Source organism: Megascapheus bottae, chromosome 25 (assembly GCF_031878675.1).
Source record: "Megascapheus bottae isolate mThoBot1 chromosome 25, mThoBot2.hap1, whole genome shotgun sequence".
Lineage (NCBI taxonomy): Eukaryota > Metazoa > Chordata > Mammalia > Rodentia > Geomyidae > Megascapheus > Megascapheus bottae.
Window position 1 is genome coordinate 18429167 of NC_143533.1, and position 19921 is coordinate 18449087.

Consider the following 19921-nt stretch of genomic DNA (forward strand, 5'->3'; position numbering starts at 1 on the left):
GAGTATGGACATCAAGTGAGCATTGAAATGTTAAGAAAAATAAATTCTGAGTAAAGTGTGAAACATTTTTTTTCCTGAGAGGTTTAGGGTAAAGTTTTTGTTGGGAGAGGGAAGAAGGCTGAGAGAGAGGGAATATAGAAATGGACTTGGGCTGGACAGAGCAGGCAACTTCCTAATTTCTGGCAGTGTTGAAATAGCTGGCCTGTGGCCTTCACCGGAGTCAGTGGAGGCAGAAACCTCCCAGAGGAGTTTTGGGACATGACAAAAAGACAGATATTTGGCTGTCAAGGAAAAAGTATGTAAAAACATCCGGAGGGTTATAATGGAAAAGCAGGTGAATCCATCTTGGATTATGCTTCTCTGAATAGTGTTTTATGTAAGTTTGGTGTGCATTCCCAGCCCTCTGTCCTTTCAGTGCTAATTCATAATCAAAATTAGTTTGTGCCTTTGTTAAATACCTTTTTTTTTTTTTGCCAGTCCTGGAGCTTGAACTCAGGGCCTGGGCACTGTCCTTGGACACTTTTTTTCTCAAGGCTAGCACTCTGCCACTTGAGACACAGTGCCACTTCTGGCTTTTTCTGTGTATGTGGAACTGAGGAATCAAACCCAGGGCTTCATGCATGCTAGGCAAGCACTGTACCACTAGGCTATGCTCCTGGCCTTGTTGAATACCTTTTATTTTTATTTTTGATGATGGAGCTTGAACACGGGGCCTCATGATTGTTAGGGAGGGCCTGGACGCTATCCCCGAGCTCTTTGGCTCAAGGCTAGCATACTAACACTTGGAGACACAGTTCTACTTTCAGTTAGTTAGTGGCCATTTGGAGAGAAAAGTCTCATGGACTTTCTTGGCTGGGCTGGCTTTGAGCCATGATCCTCAGATTTCAACCTCCTGCATAGCTAGGATTACAGGCGTTAGCCACCAGCATCTGGGTGCGCAGTTTTTCTGGTTTCTAACCTACTGACTTGGGTTCTCCAAATGACTGATTTATATATTTTAGATTCCATGTGATATGTATGCCAACATGAAAAAGTTTCTTGGTGTCTTGCCTTTTCTTCTATGTCTTCTTTCCCAGTCATTTTGTAATACATGCCTAATTCCAGTGACAACCATTTATCACATATTAGTTGTGTTTGAATTGGACTGAAGACCTAATTCTCAAAATGAGCATCCCCACCTTGAGCCTGTTGATATTATTCTGATCTGTATGTTGATTCTAGGCACAACTGCTGGTTAGATTATCTTTCCATTTATTGATAGGGTTAATATGGGATGGATAAGGACTTTGCAACGAAGGGCTTGATATTGCAACTTTTAAGCCCACAAAAAGTCTTTAATCTTTCATGGACTGCTGCTGCTTCACACCCGAAGGTTCAGGCCACTGACCTCAAGTTTGCAAGTTTTATATCCCATTACCACCCTGTGAGCTCTTGTACTCCCCGGGGCCACAGAGTTGACGTTTTAGCTGGAATCTGAGAAAGTGTCTGAACATTTCCTGAAGAGTTGGTGAGGAATGATTTGGCAGTTCAGTCATAAAAAACCCAGAGCCTAGTGACTGGGGCATATGCTGTAATTACCTCACACTGTTTCCTATTTGAGCCTGGTTGTGGGTAATGGGGTAAGAGTGGTGTTGCTTGTGGGCCTATAAGTTCTAAAGATAGAAGAGTTGTTTCCAATGAATGCTAATAATGATTGGCCATGTTTTCTGTGAGGCTTGAATGTGTAGAGACAAGGAATGCCTGGGGTCAAATCCTGGCTCCACCACCTACTAGGACGAAACCTCATTCAAGTGGCTTGAACTCTTTAAGCCTCATTTATTCACTTGTAAACATGATATATACCTTTCTGTGCTTTTACAAGACTTAATGAGCTAGTGCATTTCTGGTTGCTAGTATGGTGTCTGACTTATTCTCTTATGATGATGATGATGATGATGTGGCTGCCTCAGAGGGGGGAAATGAGGGGTAGAGTCATACAAGAGTGATTTTTTAAAATATTTTTTAACCAAAGCACAGCTTTATATCATTGTTAATATCTAGGTGTCACAGACTCTACTTTCTCATCTTGAAACTGATTGTTTTCAGAAATATAGGAAGGAAGTAAAGTTGAACTTGTCGCAAAATGTAAAATCTTAATTATAACAGAAACTTCCTTTATCAGTAGTGATCTGGTCATACTTAAAGGTAATGTGTGGAGACAAGTTCTCTTTCTGTTATGATGAGCAAATATAAGATGTCTAGTTTCATTGTGTTGCTTGCATACATGCATGCTTGCATACATGCATGCATGCATATATTGTACTCTATTAAATCTCATCCATGCTGTGACTCCCTGTCATTCTCCACCCCTTTCTTCAAATACTTTCAACAGATTTCATTGTATTTTTTTAAATTAAAAATTACCTTTAGCTGGGCACTCACAACTGTAATCCTAGCTACTCAGCCTGAGATCTGAGGATGGTGGTTCAAAGCCAGCCCAGGCAACAAAGTCTGTGAGACTCTTATCTTCACCAGAAAATGGGAAGTGGGACTGAGACAAGCATTGGACAAAAAGGTAAGGCATAGTGCCCTAGCCCTGAGTTCATACCCCAGTACTGGCACACACACCCACAAGCCACACTCACAATCTTTAATTTTACTAAGAGATTCTAATTTAGCATGACAGTTCCACTATAATTCATCCTAATCAGTGTCATTCCTTCCATCAATCTTGTATTTTCTTACATCTGTATAGAATACTTTTGAACTATATCTACTTTCCCAATACCTTCTTCTTTCACTGTTCTATGACCTACTGGTACCAGTTCACAAACTGAACCTGTTTTGCATTTTTGTCATTCATATTGAAGGACTATATTTTTGCATATGAGAGAGAACATGACATATTTGGCTTTTTGAGTCTGCCTTATTTCACTTAAAGTGATAATTTCTAGTTCCATCCATGTTCCTGCATATGACATACTTTCTTCCTTATTTATTGTTAATTAATACTCCATTGTATAGATCATAGTTTCCTTATCCATTTGTTAATTCCATATTTTAGCTATCATAAACAGTACTGTTTGTACAGGTATCTGGACTGTACGTTTATTGACTTATTTTCCTTCATATATATGGCCAAGTGTTGGTACAGTAGTACCATTAGCTCTATTTTTAGTTTCTGAAGGAAACAATACAGATTTCTTTAAGATAAGTGTGTTTGTCAGTTGTGTGGCTTGAACTCAGGGCCTGAATGCTTTCCCTGAGCTTTTTCACACAAGGTTAATGCTCTACCATTTTGAGCCACAGCGCCACTTCCAGTTTTCTGGTGATTGATTGGAGATAAGAGTCTTATGGACATTCTTTCTGGGGCTGGCTTTGACTGTGATCCTCAGGTCTCAGCCTCCTGAGTAGCTAGGATTACAGATGTGGCACCCAGCTCTAGTGATGGGGACCTAGTAACGCCATGTCTCATAACTTTCTGCTGAGACAAGGCAAGGTGCAAGAGGCAGGGCGCAAGATTGGTTACAAATGTGCTATTGTTTATCACTCTCTGCTGGGCCCTAGAGTGAGGGTATATTAGCTGGAGGGACTTCCTCAGGAGGGGGGTGTTTTGGAGAGAGAGATTTTCCTGCCTTGATGAAGCTGTGTGGCCTCTCTGTTCATGCTCCGGGGAAGGAAGGCTGAGTGCGGGAGGACAGTGGGTCTCTCCTCTCGAGGCTTGGACTGGTTGGGGTGTGTTTTTCCCCATCCCTCCCGACTAGTCAAGAGGGACTGGGGACGAAGGACCCCGACACTCTGGATAAGGTTTTTTATTTTTAAATTTCACCTTTCTCCAAATTGTGTCACCTCTACTGGGAAAAAAACATAGTGAGTATTATTCATTATTAATACGTCTTCCTTTAACCCTTCAACAAAACAAAACAAAACCTGGTTCTTAAATGGCCAGATCTCGCAAATAGACCTTGTCATCTTCCTGATGAACTCTACCCCACTCCCTTATAGAATTTTGATTTTAGGAAAGGAAGGGGATCGACTGTGATTATGTAGGCAAGATGACCATCTGACATTGCATGCCACAGAACTCTCCACCTCCTGATCTCAAAGGTAGAAAGATAACCTCTCTTTTCCAGCCTCCCTCTTGCCCTGCGGGAGAACTCTGCTCCAATCATAGAAACATTACAGTGGGCCAAGAAACAGGAATTCAGCTGGCCAGGTGTGAGCCATGTGTTGATTCTGCTTTGACCGTTCATGGCTTCCTCTTAGGATCGAGAGGAGTTTGGTTAGCAAAAAAGAGGAGGGCTGGGGGTGAGGGGGGGATCAGGAGGGGAAAAAGTGGAATAAGATAAAATACACTCATTACCTGACTTAAGTAACTGTAATCCCTCTGTACATCACCTTTACATCTGTACCTCTGTACATCACTTTTAAAATTTAAATTTTAAGCAAAGGAGGAAGAAGAGGAGGAAGGTGGTTAGGTGGGCAAATTGCTACATGTATGCTTCCGAGCCCAGAGAGCAATGTGTTTCATAAGTCCAGCAATCCCTCCACTCACTTTGCCTTGTCTGTTTTCCTGGGTGCTTTGAGCCTCATTGGTGTGACTGGCTAGGCTAACTTAGGTTGGCCTCCCCTGAGAACAACCTTAGCTCTCACTTTCCAGCTGAGTGTTCCCTTCTCTTGGCTTCATGCCTGCAAAGTGTCATGCTCATATTTGTTGCTTTTCTTCTCTGCCTTTGTTCTCAGAAAATTGAAAATCTTAGATTTTTATTCTTTCAGGCAGATTCTTATTTTGATTTTCAGCAAGAGGTGACTTTCAGAGAGACGATGAGACTATTAAAGGTCTGGGGAAATGGAACATACATTTTCTTTAATTTAGGCAAAGCTTTGGTAGAGTTTCTGCACTCTGCACCCTACATGCCAACCTCTGGTTAACTGATTGGCAATAAACTCTAAGAAACTGTGGTTGCCTGGTATGGATTCCCAGCCTATAAAAATGAGAGTGTTTTAAACAAGGAATGGTTTATACAGATAAGGGTCAGTTTCCTATTTACTATTAAAAAACATACAACCAAGCTTTTTTTTTTAATGAAAGAAAGCAAAAAAAAAAAAACCCAAAATAAGCAAAAACCAGGTACTTTCTGTGCTCCACTAACATCCCAGGAGAAAAATAAACCTCAAGTAAAATAAACATTTCTTTTTAAACTTTTGAAAACCTTGTAGGAACTTTACAAGGATACACAAAGCATTTCTCCCGTCCTGTAAGCAATTCCATTGTGAATGTAGACATCCTCAAATATCTGAAGGCAAGATGACAGGATCTGCTAGACCTTAGACTGCTTATTCACTCATCTGTGCTTGTGCTGTTTCTTGAATTTATTTTTTCTAGGTGGGTACTGGAGTTTGAACTCAGGCTTAGGCACTTTACCACTTGAACTACCACTCCAACTTTTCTTAGTTTATTTTTCAGTCTTTCTCCCCCCCCCCCGCCTCTCTCTCTCTCTCTCTCTCTCTCTCTCTCTCTCTCTCTCTCTCGATCTACTATGCCACTTCAGGCTTTCTTGTTGTTCACTGGAGAAAGAGTTTCATAGTCTTCTCTGCTCAGGATGGCTTTGAATCACAATCCTCAGATCTCAGCCTTTTGAGTAGCTAGGAGTAAAAAAAGGCATGAGCCACTGGTGCAGGGTTAGGGTCTCACATTCTTGATTTGAGCCAGCTTCAGACTATAATATTCCTGTCTCTTTTCCTGGTTAGCTGAGATTACAAGATTGTATTTCCACAGCCGGCCTCTTAACATGAATCTTTAAAAATCATCAGACAGGGCTGGGAGCTTGGCCTAGTGGTAGAGTGCTCGCCTAGCATGCACGAAAACCTGGGTTCGACTCCTCAGTATCACATACATAGAAAAAAGAGCCAGAAGTAGTGCTGAGGCTCAAGTGGTAGAGCTCTAGCCTTGAGAAAGTCCAAGGACAGTGCTCAGGCCCTGAGCTATAGCCCAGGACTGGCAAAAAAAAAAAAAAAATCATACAGCCAGTGAATATTTAAATTTCCCTGATTAGATTGTAAGCTTTATCTTCTCAGTCTCCTTCTTTCTTGGCAAATAGAGTAAGTTTATTTGAAAGTGAAAGGAAAGCCATGAAGGAAAGAAAGACTCAGGGGCCCCAAAGAGGAGTCTAATGGAGTCCTCCCCCAGGGTGGTTCTTATACTGCGAGGGCTCCTTCTCTGTCTCTCTCCTTTATCTTTGTGCTGATGTTTTGATGGCTTACACATGTGCCTGCCTCAGCTGCTCTTTTCATTGGTTGAGTGAGCACCCAGGATATTACCAGAAGAAGTAGACTTTTAGCGGGGAAACTGAGGCACTGTGGCATCAAGAAGTGCCTTGATGGGCCACGTGTTACCCACTACATCTTAGGCCCACCAAAAATTTCTACCCCTATCTCCCTAACAGTTCCCCTTCTTTCCCTCATTTTCCCCTAACATGGTCAGGAAACAGGAGCGCAAATCACCAAAGGCTACTTGATGCTGAGAGCAGGCAGAGGAGGTTCAGCAGTCCGCGATCTCCAGATCTGCCTTTTAGATGGCCAGGAAGACTTACTACACTGTTCTTGTGGACCACAGTAAGACTCTGGAGGAGTTTGTATGAGGCTCCTTTCTTATGGTCATTGATAGCTTGAAGGACTCTAGAAGAAAAGAACTTAACAAGCAGGTTGAGGATGAAGGGGCCAAATATTAGCAGAATTGTTATATCAAAAAGAGGTCCCAGGAAAGGCAGTAGCCCAGACTACCAGAACTAGTGCTCCCTGAGCACCATCCTTGGGTAGTATTTATTCCTTGAGTTTTCTCAAGCCTATATCCCTACCACCGGATTCACAGCAATATTTCCAGCTTTTTCTATGTATGTGGTACCCAAGAATCGAACCTGGGTCTTCATGCATGCTAGGGAAGCACTCTACCAGCAGGCCAAACTCCCAGCCCCCCTGAATGTTTTTGCTCTGTACCACTCTATCACTTGATAGAGCTCCACTTCTGGGTTTGGGGTAATTAATTGGAGACAAAAGTCTCATGGGCTTTCCTGCTCAAGCTGGTTTCAAACTGTGATTCTTAGAGCTTAGCCTCTTAAGTAGCTAGGATTATAGGTGTGAGTCATCGATGTTCAGCTCTTTTGTATATCTTAAAATATATAGTTTCCTTGATATTTGTTTCCCTTCTAATTTATTTTTTAAAGAATGCTTCTCAAAATGCCAAGGTGCTAACTGCCTGTTAGTAGTCTGTGATATTAGAAGTTTGTGCCTAGTTGTAAATTCCACTTGATAAAAAGCACTATACTTAGCAAGGCTGTTTTATTTATTTTTAAAATTTCATATGAAGATTTTGTCAGTGAAGGAAGCAATAAAGTTGTTTACACTCATATATTCCACCCCAGATTAGGCTTCCTATCTCATTATAACCTGGACATTTGAGTACAGTGCTGTAGGGTTTCTCAGAGTTTAGTGATGACTACCTTCCTCTAGTGTGGACTTACTGAGGACCTTTGATTCCTGTATTAGTCGTGAATTGCTAGGTAGAGTTACAAGCTTGATCCAGCACACTCAACTTTTGTCAAGAAGATTTGATAAAAGGGATATGGTTTTTCATCTGTAGATATCTTTTTCTGATGTCCACAACCATTGATGATCATTGTCCCAAACCACTAAGTTATTTGGGTGACATATTGGAGAATGTTCTAATTCTCTCATCCCCTATTTATTAATACACTAAAGTTTTAGACCTAATTTTAAACTTAACACTCAGGGTTCATGGTTGCTGGGGAACGGAATCTATAGTACTCCCAGGTCTGCTTTTTCTGACCCACTGTTTTGAGAGATACAGGGCAATTATATATTACTCAGTAGTAAGGCTTGTCTAGTATGACTTCACAAGGGTCTATTCGCCTACCCTCACTGCTTATTTCTCCACCCATGTCAAAATGGAAACACTCATTGATTTACTGTTTGTAAGTAAGGTATCAGGCATTACAGAAAGTCAGTAAAACTTTGTACTACAAAGAAGAAATTTGAATGGGAAAATTCTGTTAAATTACCTTTGGCAATCCTCACTCTGCATTGCCTGCTCAGGAGTCCTTGTTTTGGTTATGAAATTGTTACAGTGGGATCGTGGGTTGGAATCTTCTGGTCTCTGAAAGAAATGAGGAACATGGAGGACTGGGACATTCCCTTCTAGGTTTTTTTTTTTAATTAATTTATTTTTTAATGTATGTGGTACCTAGGAATCGAACCCGGGTCTTCGTGCATGCTAGGCAAGCACTCTACCACTAGGCCAAACTCCCGGCCCTCCCTTCTAGGTTTTAAGTGTCTGATTTCCATAATTCCAGATAGCCCATATTATCCTTAATGATCTTGTGCTGCGAGTTGATGAGAACTTGGAATTTGGGGTGGGATTTGAGGTGTTCGTTTCTATAGACCATTGGCAGGTTACTATAATTGAGACATGATGGCTTGTTGTGGTGAAGTTTCCTTCAGGTTGCCTGCTGCGAAATGTTTCCCATAGAACAACAGTTGAAGTTGTGGTCAGGTTCTCTGACTAGCCCGTAATGGCCTAGTTAGCTGATAAATGCAGCCTGGAGATTGCTATTTGACTAGCTTGGGGACCAAACCACTACCTAATAACATTGTTTCTGTTGGAAAGGCCATTGCACCTTCTAAAAACCAACAAGGAGAATTGAAGTATTAGAGCCTTACCCGTCTCGTCTGTTAGAAGTTGTCAACATTCAGGAGAAAGATTGAACCACCTTGCCCTCCCAGTTTCTGCAGGGTCCCCCTCCCTCTCCCCTCCAGGCTGACCCCACTCGCAGGTTTTCCTGAGGCTGCCAGAACATAATATATTATCTCTTTGTGTAGGGCGGCTCTTTCTTTGAAGATTCCTAGAAAGTGGTGAGAATTAGGGTTTCACTCTCCCATTTCTTCTGAGGATGATAGGGAGTGGGGAGCAACAATTCCATCACAACATCTCAGTCTGCTCCTTCCCACATAGGCTCTGGATCACTTTCCCTAGTTCACTTGTTTTGTATTTTTAATCATTTTGTTCATATTTTGCAAAAGTACAGCATGACTTTGGCTTGAGCAGTTGGGGATGAAATTTCCCAGGCAGAGAAAATGTCAAAGTAGTCCTCGAATGCATTGGTAAACTCAAGAGACTACAGAGTTCTGAGGAACAGGTCTTCAAGAATGCCCTACATACCTGTGATCCTAGCTACTTAGGAGGCTGAGAACAGATGATTATGGTTCGAAGCTATCCTGGACAGACAAATCTGAGGGACTCTTATTTGTAAAAAACCAGTAAAAACCTAGAAGTGGAGGTGTGGCTCAAGTGGTAGAATGTTAACTGAGTAAAAAAGATGGTGAGGCCCAGTGTTCAAGCACCACTAACAGCATAAGCACACACACCCTAAAATTTCCTGCTGTGATTATCATAAATACAAGTTTGCAGGGTTTTTTTTCTTTTTTCTTTATTTTGAGGCAACTTTTCCTCATCCCTCAAGGGTCAAAGAGTAGTTCCCATTTCTGAACAAATAGATGCCTGTTATTTCATTTAGTGGGAGACAATTCATACCTATAATCAGTGATATTAGCAGTCTAGAGATAGAACTAGGGGAAAATAGGTTAGCAAGTTAATTAAATCAGTGTTCTTAGCACTATGGTAGGTCCATGCAGGTGGTTTAGGCAGCCAAGCAGATTCCTGAGTTGTTCATGGGGTTTAATCAGAGTATCTGAAACATAAAGTGCCCAGTGCTTCAGTGGAAAGAGGATTTATTGCCACAGAAACACTTTTTAAACATCTGGGCTTCATGTTTCTGTGAGCTTGTTTTTTGGTTTAGTGTATTCCATGGCTTTTTGAGTTTCAAACCCTGTTTCCACCCCCCCCCCAAAGAAAAACATATGCACATATTCCAGTCACCTATAAAAAACTCCTAATAGGAATTTAAACTGTCAGTTTAAAGTGGCCTCTGAGATTTAGGAACTGCTTTTGTGGCTTTTCCATCCCGTAACTTTCCAGGGCTCTGTGTAGTGGTGGAGGGCATGAGTGGGTGTCCATTGTTACTAGCATCTTAGTTGAACATGGTACATTCCTCACGAGCAGTGAAGTGGTATTGATGTAGAGTCTTGATTATATAGTAAATCTATTCTTGAATCACATTTCTTTAGATTTTTGCCATAAGTCCTTTTATGTTTAGGACCCCATCACAGATATGCTATTACAATGTAGTTATCATGACCTGTATCACGTTTTAGAGCATCTTCTTGGGACTGTTGAGGGGCTGGTTAAGCACTCTGTAGAATGTCCCTTACTTTTTGATGTTTCTGTCATGCTTAGGATACAGGTTTGGTGGAAGAATACAGCAGAAATGGGAAAGAATGTGTGTGTATGATACACGGACAGGAAAGTACAATGTGAGGCATGGAAGGCGGGAAGAACAGAAGGAGAAAGAAAGGGAAACTTGTGACAAAGGAAAAGAAGGTCAGAGAGGATGGCATTTTGGAAAACCAAAGCATGAGCTCTTCTTTGTTTTCTTTATGGGGATTAAAAAATACATTGTAAGACTTATTTTGTTGAAAAACTACATGAAGTGGGTTAGAGAGGTTGGCTGGCTTGCGTCTTTAAAGTAGAAAACCAGGACTGTTTGTGTCTCAGACAGTGTGGACCCAGACAACCCAGAACCTCGGCTCAGATCCGGAAAGCCCAGCTGAACCGGGAGGAGGCCAGAGAAGCCACGCCCATGGCCACAGTTGGCTGTTTCCTTAGGCCTGTTGTTGTGACTGGCAGATGGGCTGAGCAGTCACATGTGGTTCTCAAATCACTCTGGAGACACTTGACCTCTGCCTTCAGCGGAGACTGGAACACAGGGACTTAAAATAAGGGGCTAGAGACATTTGCAAAGTTTGTGGGAACAGTGTGTCCCTTGATCAGATAGCACTCATGAGATTTTTTTTTTCTTTCCTTTTAGCCTGATAAAATTTTGTCAAAGAACTGACAAAATTTCAATGCATGGTTCACAGCAGATAGAGTTTCTTTGTAGAGCGTGGCGGTTCCATGAGCTATCGTATTATTTTGTTTTATTGTTATTAGAAAGGTGATGTGCAGAGGGGTTACAGTCCCATAAGTCAGGTAATGTGTACCTTTCTATTTTGGATAGTGTCATCCCTTTGCTTGTTTTCTCCTAGTTGTTATCATATTTTGGATAGTGAATGTTATCGTAATGCTACATCATTGTGATATTTAAACATTCCTTTGGGCATGTTTAGTGGGAAGTTGGGTTCCCTTTGTTGCGTGAATGCATATACTGTCTGATGCCTTTCCACATTTATACTCAAAACATTCAAGAGAGGCAGGCAAGGAGGCTCACAACTGTGATTCTAGCTACTTGGAAGAGCTGGCCCGATTACAGTTCAAGGACATGCGTTAAAAAGTTAGTATGACCCATTAAGGGCACTGGTGACTCATGCCACAATTTGAAGCCAGCCCCCTGGGAAGAAAAGTGCATGAGACTCCCCCCCACACACACCCCACCAAGTAACAAGCAAAAAGCTGAAAGTAGAGGTGTGGCTTAAGTGGTAGCATGTCAGTTTTGAGCAAAAAAAAAAAAAAAATAATCATAAGGATAAGCACTCAGGCCTTGAGTTCAAGCCCCAGTCAGTAGCAGCACACACAGTGTGACCCTATCTCAAAGAATAAGCCAGGCATGATGCTGTAATTTCAGGTCTTCAAGAAGGATAAGTAGGAGGATCTTGGTCCGAGGCTAGCCCTGAACAAAAGTGCAATACATTTTGTGAACAATAAAGCAAAAAGGACTTGAGGATATGGCTAAAATGATGTAATGCTTGCCTAGTAAGTATAAGAATTCAAGATCAAACCCAAGTACTGAAAAAGAAAAGGAAAGAAAGGAAGGACGGAAGGAAGAAAAGGAGAAAAAGAAGAAAGAGGAAGAAGAAAAGAAAGAGGAAGTAGAAGAAGAAAGAGGATGAAAAGAGGAAGTAGAAGAAGAAAGAGAAGAGGCAGAGGAGGAGGAAGAAGAAAGAGGAAGTAGAAGAAAGAGGAAAAGGAGGTGGAAGAAAGAGGAAGAAGAAGAAGAAAAGGAAGAGGAGGAAAAAGAAGAAGAGGGGAGGGCTCCATTGAAAATCTTCCTCTCACAAAGGTCAAAGAAGCCAGTAACTTAGAGCAAGGGCATCCTCACTACCCCTTTTCTGTTTTCCTTGCCCAAGGATTTGATCCCTGACAGGCTGGGAAACTCTCACCTATGAAATAAGAGCCCCCTGACCTTGTTTTTATTACCCCAGCCTTGTCTGAAAAGGACTTGGAACTTGGGACAGGAAGCAGAAAGGCTAAGGCTATCTTGCTGTAAGACAGGCCAAACTTGCAGAAGTGGGTCTGGCTTCGGAATGCGGTCACGCTGCAGACGTCTTGCACAGGGGCCAATTCTTGCAATAATGTGGTCAGACGTGGTAGAGCCCAGCTGTCGGCCTCATTGAGAGAGACTTTAGCCCACACAGTCTCTGAGTGCTGTGTCTGAACTCCATCCAAATAGCAAGCCGGTCGAGGGTCACCCATCCCCCAGGGTGATAGAGCTGGGTTGAGCGGAAGTCCACAGAGGAAAGACTTCGGTGGCTAAAAGATGTAGCACTGTGGTGGAGTGGATGCACATTTATTTCCCCCTTCCTCCTCATGGACTCTTAGAATATAAGGAATAACAGTGTATTAGTGTGTTGATGGACATCTTAAGATTTTTGTTCCTGTGTCACTGCCAATTGAGTGACTTATCTTCTTGACCCTCAACATGCTTCCCTCCTCCCAACATAGTAGTTAAGGAAATGGGCTCTAGACTCAAGCTATCTGAACTCACATCCCCATTACTACTTCTAAGTTGTGCAACTTTCCCAAGCCATAGTTTTTTTTGTGTGCAAAAAGATAGTAACAGAATCTACCTCAAAGAACTACCAGGAGGGAGATAATCTTATGGGTCTTTAGCACTAAGCAGGAAGAGTTGGGGGTGTGGGAGAGGGAAATGGTACCAGAGCTTGAATTAAGGGCCTCAGCTTATTTAACTGGAACTTTACCACTTACGCCATGCCTCCATCTCTACTATTGGCTAGTTATTTTGGAGATGGAGTCTAGCAAACTTTTCTGCCTGGCTGGCATTGAATCATAATCATCTAGTTCTATTTCATGAGTAGCTAGGATTATACATGTGAGTCACTAGTGCCTGGCTGCACTCATGCTTGAATTCTCTGTGTCAATTACCACTGCTACTCACATAAGAGTGGGTGGGTGGTTTGGTGTACATGGCTGATGAAGAAAAAATTGTATTACACAGGAGTGTCAATTAAAAATGTCCCTTCAGTGCTGTTTGTATTGGAACATTAGAATAAAATCATTTATCATGGAAATAACCCATTCTATCTCCTTTAGATTTTACACATCTTCCTGCTTTCCAACTTAAATAAGATATTTGGTTATTTCTAGAATTAGTGCTGTTTTAATCAGAGTATAAGTCAGATGCCACCCGGCTTGTTTGAAGGAATTTCTGTGAGTCTGTACTGCTCAGGATCTAAATCATTAGGATAGAAATCTTAACATCTTTCTAATGCTCTCTGTTGAGCCAATAGAGAGCAAGGGTACTTAACACTATCCAAGAAGAAATGGCAAGGAGAGGGAAATGATCACTGTCTTCTCATGGTTGCAGGCAGGAAGGTAGAGGTTAAATAGTATGTCGTTAGGAAGGATAAGGTTATAAAACAACAAACAGCATGCAAACAAAATAAACACAACTCCAAATTTACATAGCATTTCAAGATGAAAAAAAATGCTGAACTAATGAAAGGGGACTGGGAATGAATGAAGCAGCTCCTTTTGCTTTATGCTACTAAAACCACAAGCATATTGATTAAAAGACAAAGGACATTTGAATTCTACAAGTGACCTTTAGTGGCTGTTGGTGGCTCCAGCTTGTAATTAGTCAGCAGGCTGAGATCTAAGAATCAAGGTTGAAAGCCAGCCTAGACAGAAAAGTTGATGACACTTTTTTCTCTAGTTAACCAGTGGGGAAAAAAAAATTCTGAGGATACTAGGAAATGGAAAGGCATCCCATGCTCATGGCTAGGGAGAACCAACATAGTGAAAATGGCTATACTGCCAAAATTGATATACAAATTCATGCAATCCCCATCAAAATCCCAAAGACATTCTTTACTGAAATAGAAGATATAATCCAAAGATTCATATGGAACAAGAAAAGACCTAAAATAGCCAAAACAATTCTAGGCAAAAAGAGCAATGCTGGAGGTATTACAATACCAGACTTCAAACTCTAGAGCCATAATAACAAAAACCTCTTGGTATTGGCACAAAAACAGACCAGAAGATCAGTGGAACAGAATAGAAGACCCAGAAATAGAACCACGTACCTATAGGCAACTTGTATTTGACAAAGGAGCCAAAGATATACAGTGGAACAAACACAGTCTATTCAATTATTGGTGCTGGCAAAACTGGGCAACCACATTCAGAAAACTAAAAATTGACCCTAGCCTTTCGCCATGCACAAGCATTAACTCAAAGTGGATCAAAGACCTCAACGTCAGACCAGAAACCGTGAAACTGCTACATGATAAAGTAGAGACACTAGAACTCATAGGCAAAAGATTCCTGAACAGAATCCCAGGGTCACAACAGATTGGAGAGAGACTCGATAAATGGGACTACCTAAAAATAAAAAGTTTCTGTACAGATAAAAACAGAGTCGTGAAAGTAGAGAGACAGCCGACCAACTGGGAAAAGATATTCACCAATAATACATCTGACAAATGCTTAATATCTAGTATCTACAGGGAACTCAAGAAACTAATCCCCCCCCAAACCCAATAAACCATTCACTAAATGGGCAAGGGAACTAAAGAGAGACTTATCAGAAGAAGAGATTAAAATGGCAGAAAAGCAAATGTTCATCATCTATGGTCATAAAGGAAATGCAAATGAAAACAACCCTAAGATACCACCTTACCCCAACAAGAATGGCCAAGATTTTGAACTCAGACAATGACAGTTGCTGGTGGGGTTGTGGAGAAAAAGGAACCCTACTACACTGCTGGTGGGAATGTAAACTAGTTCAGCCACTCTGGAAAGCAGTGTGGAGGTTTCTTAAAGAACTGAAAATAGGGCCGGGAGTTTGGCCTAGTGGTAGAGTGCTTGCCTAGCATGCACGAAGACCCGGGTTCGATTCCTCGGTACCACATACATAGAAAAAAGTCAGAAATGGGGCTGAGGCTAAGTGGTAGAGCTCTAGCCTTGAGAAAGCCCAAGGACAGTGCTCAGGCCCTGAGCTCAAGTCCAGGACTGGCAAAACAAAAAACAAAAAAACCAACTTCTATCTGATTTCTTCCCTCTCCTCCCCGACTTCTTCCTCCTCTTATTTATTTTTAATTAATATTATTTATTATTGTAATGTATAGAGGGGTTACAGTTATATTTGCTAGGTAGTAGGTGCATTACTTCTCACACATTGATACCCCTTCTCATAGTTTTGTCCCCATTTCCCTCGTCCACCCCTTCCCACTCATCTTATTTTCCCCCCTTTCCTTTCCTATTTCAAATAAACAAATGTATATACAATATGCTAGGTAACAGAGATTAACCAAAGAAGAGAAATAACATAGTACATTAAGAACAACAATCACACAAGATAAAACTCTTGTTTCTATATCCAAGAAGTCCTTTCATTTAGTCTCATCCTATATAACCTTATGTACCTACGTTTGAGCTATTGTGATCCTCTGATAGGAGAGTCCTAGATCAGTACTAATTATTACAAATGAGGGAAACCATTGAGCCCATGTTCCTTTGGGTTTGGCTTACTTCACTTAATATGATTTTTTTTCCCCAAGTCTTTCCATTTCCTTACAGATGGGATGTTATCATTTTTTTCTGATGGCTGCATAGAATTCCATTGTGTATAAATACTACATCTTTTTGATCCAGTCATCTACTAAGGCATCCTTATCTTATTTTTAAAACTTGTCCTGAGGCTTGAACTCGGGGCCTGGGTGCTATCCTTGAGGTTGCTTCCCGCCCCTCCCCCCCACTCTAAACTAGTGTTCTACCGCTTCAGCCACATCTCCACTTCTGGCTTCTTGTGGTTAATTGGAGATAAGAGTCTCAAGGACGTTCCTGCCTAGGCTGGTTTTGAACCGCAATCCTTAGATCTCAGCCTCCTGAGAATCCAGGATTATAGGTGTGATCTACGGTACCTAGCTCTTCTTGATAAAAAAAAATATTGTATTATGGCTTGTTTTGTTGGTTATTTTTGGCGCTGTTGGGATTTGAATTCAGAGCTTTATGATTGTTAGATAGATGCTTTATTGCTTGAGCCCTGCCCAAGCCCTTTTTGCATTAGTTACTTTTCAGATAGGGCTTTCCATTTTTGCCCAGGCTGGCCTGTACTGTGATCTCCCTACCCGTGTCTCCCATGGGATGACCGGGTTTTTTGTTTTTTTTGCTTATATTGGCCTCTAGATCTCTACCTCCTTAAGTAGGTGGGATTACATAGGACTTGGCCTAGTGATTGTTTATTTTAAAACAGTATGTGATATACATCAATTTCCCGTTGGTGAATTGACTTTTTTTTTATTGCCTTCTGTGTCTTTCTTCCTAACTTGGCTTTTCTGAATTTATGTCATCCATACCATTATGTTTACACTGTAAAGGTTTAGAATATTGACATTTTATTTTGTAACCATGGCAAATTGTAATCTCCTCCAGGTTTTGGCTGCAGATTGATACTGAAAATTGAAAAACAATAAATAATGTTCATAGTACTGTGATTTTTCAAATTCCTTGGAAAAATCTTTCAAGTCTGTGGCTTTAGAGAACTGAGATGACTGATTCTGGACCCCTTTTTTGGGGGGTTGACTTTATTACTGTTACATGTGTTGTTATTCCACAAATGCATTCATTTTTGTCAGACAATATGCTCCAGTTTTCATTTGAAAACCTTTGTTGTTCCAACCACAATGCACCCTGTGAAGGCTGAGGGGTGCTGTGAAATGATTCCAGAATTTTTTTGGGGGGGGGGTTTGGACTACATCCAGTGGAACTGTCGTAATGGCTGCTGGTGGAGAATAGTTGACTTTGGCTGAGATTGTCATTTTTAACTTGAGAGAACTTTTGTAAAGTTTAGAAGGTTCGAGTATCTCCCACTCAATCCCACCCCCAACCCTTTATTCTGTGTTCTCCTGTTTCTTCCCTTTCTGAGATCCTTGAGTTTATCAAGGAAGTTCTGGACATTAGAAATTTGAGATATTGCTTTGTTAACAGGAGGGAAAACATTTGAAAGGCAGAATTCTTTTAAATTAAAAAAATATTTTATCTTTTGTTGAGGTAATGTATAGAGGGGTTACAGTTACATTCACCAGGTAGTAGGTGCATTACTTCTCACACATTGATACCTCTTCTCATGTTTTTGTCCCCATTTCCCTCCCCTACCTCCTCCCAATCATCTTGTTTCCCCCCTCCCCTTTCCTATTTCAAATAAATAAACACATATACAATATACCAGGTGACAAAGTCAGATACTGTAACAATATGAGATTAACCAAAGGGCAAAAAAAGAGAAGAGAAATAACATAGTACATTAAGAACAACAATCACACAAGATAACGCTCTTGTTTCCATATCCTAGAGGTCTTTTCATTTAGTCTCAACCTATATGCCCTTATGTACCTAGGTTTTATGCTGTTGTAATCCTCTGCTAGGAAAGTACTAGATGTATACTAATCATTACAAATGAGGGAAACCATTTAACCTCTGTTCCTTTGGGTTTGGCTTACTTCACTTAATAGGATTTTTTCCAAGTCTTTCTACTTCCTTACAAATGGGGCGATGTCATTCTTTCTGATGGCTGCATAAAATCCCATTGTGTATACGACCTCATCTTCTTGATCCAATCATCTACTGAGGGGCATCTGGGTTGATTCCATATCTTTGCTATGGTAAATAGTGCTGCAATGAACATTGTTGTGCTAGTGGCTTTAGTATGTCCTTGTTTCTGGACGTTTGGTCAAATGCCAAGGAGTGGAATTGCTGGGTCATAGGGGAGCTCTATGTTTAGTCTTTTGAGGAATTGCCATACTGCTTTCCAGAGTGGCTGAACGAGTTTACACTCCCACCAACAGTGTAGTAGTGATCCCTCCTGGCCACATCTCTGCCAGCGTCTGTTGTTATTAGATTTCTTGATCCTGGCCATTCTAACTGGAGAGAGATGGAATCTCAAAGTTGTTTTGATTTGCATTTCTTTTATGTCCAGAGCTGTCGAGCATTTCTTCATGTATCTATAGGCCATTCTTATTTTCTCTTCAGAGAAGTCTCTCTTTAAAAGTCTTTAGCCCACCTTTTAATGGGATGGTTGTTTCTTTGAGATTTTGTTTTTGAGAGATTCAAATTTTTGAGCTGTAGATATATTTTAGATATGAGGCCTTTGTCTGTTGTATGGTTAGTGAAGATCTCCCACTCTGTGGGCCTTCTCTTTAACTTGGTAGCTATGCCCTTTGCCACACAGAAATGACAGCCAGAATTCTTAATAGTCTTTATTTTTTCTTCAACCTTTCTAGTTACTTAGGCTGAGTCAGCAACTGAGTTAGAATGTATAAAAAAAGTTGATTTTGGTTTACTTTTTGTGCCCTGAGGCGGGGGGGAGTAGGGTGTTGAACCCAGGGCCTTAGGAATTCTAGGTAAACATTTTATCACTGAGCTACTTTCCCAGCCCCAGATGATTTCATCATGATAATAGTGCCACACTGCGCTTCCATCATCCTTTGCCCAGTATTTTATAGATACACATATGTATAAAATAGGCAAGGTAAATAATTCCAATAAACACAGAGTATGAATTAGGTTATAAAGTGGTCGATAGTCATACAGGCCTGGAAAAGTCCTGGGAGACTGGGTACAGAGTGAGAATCCTTTTCCTAGCCATCCATCTTTCTGCCTCACTTCAGCCTGGGAAAAGTCCTGAAAGAATGGGTACAGAGTCAGAATCCTTTTTCTAGCCATCCATCTTTCGGCCTCACCTCAGTCTCAGCAAGTCTGAGGCACAGATTGCACACTCTAGAGCATTCCTGACATCTCTGGGGCTATACAAAGATATTACTTGGTTCCTGCTCCAGCCTGAGATTGAAAGAGAGTCTCAAGGGCTTGCAGGCTGGCTTTGAGCTGTTTGCTTTGGTCCACATGTAGACTGAGGGTGTGTGGACACATCCCAACGGAGACATGCATTTTAGCAGTATGTTTGTGTTTAAGACTTGCACTGGTGTTTATACTAGTAACTTTGGAATAGCTGTGGTTTGTGACATTGATTGGAAAGCGTTTGACCTTCCTTATCAGTCCCTGAACTTCAGCTAGCATCTGCATCTAGCTCAGAAAGGAGCAAATGGCTTCTTTCGGGTCTGCATTCATTCCATCCCATCTCAATGTTCCAGGGTATGGTCAGCTGGATCTTTATTGAATTGCTCTCTGAAGATGCTGAATGTGGGTCATCTGGATTCTCAATGGAGGCTTTGCTCCAAGACATGTGGCCATAAATTAACCAAAAACAAGAAACTCAGAGTGCCATTGGCTTCATTTGCTCACTAAATGCTTGTGTCAGTGATGTTTCCAAGCTTTTGCTAAAGAAATATGTATCTTTGGACTTAATTTCTCTTAACTCATGTTAGAGTTTGCAATTTCTCTTAACTCATGTTAGAGTTTGCAATTCTGTAATTTGGGTGAAAGGAAGAATGTGATGACATTTCAGAGGGGAGCTGGCATATAAGAAAAAATATACCTGATTTTAGAGTAGGTATTTTAACTTTACATGTAATGGTTTTACCTCTGACTTTTTTTTTTTTTTTTTGTCACAGGGCT

At 41.1% G+C, this 19921-nt stretch overlaps 1 protein-coding gene across 1 annotated transcript in view; it reads left to right on the forward strand.

Annotated features, from left to right (window-relative positions):
* Positions 1-19921, forward strand: part of Fbn1 (fibrillin 1) — a 206242-nt gene that overhangs the window by 11404 nt on the left and 174917 nt on the right. The window lies entirely within an intron of this gene.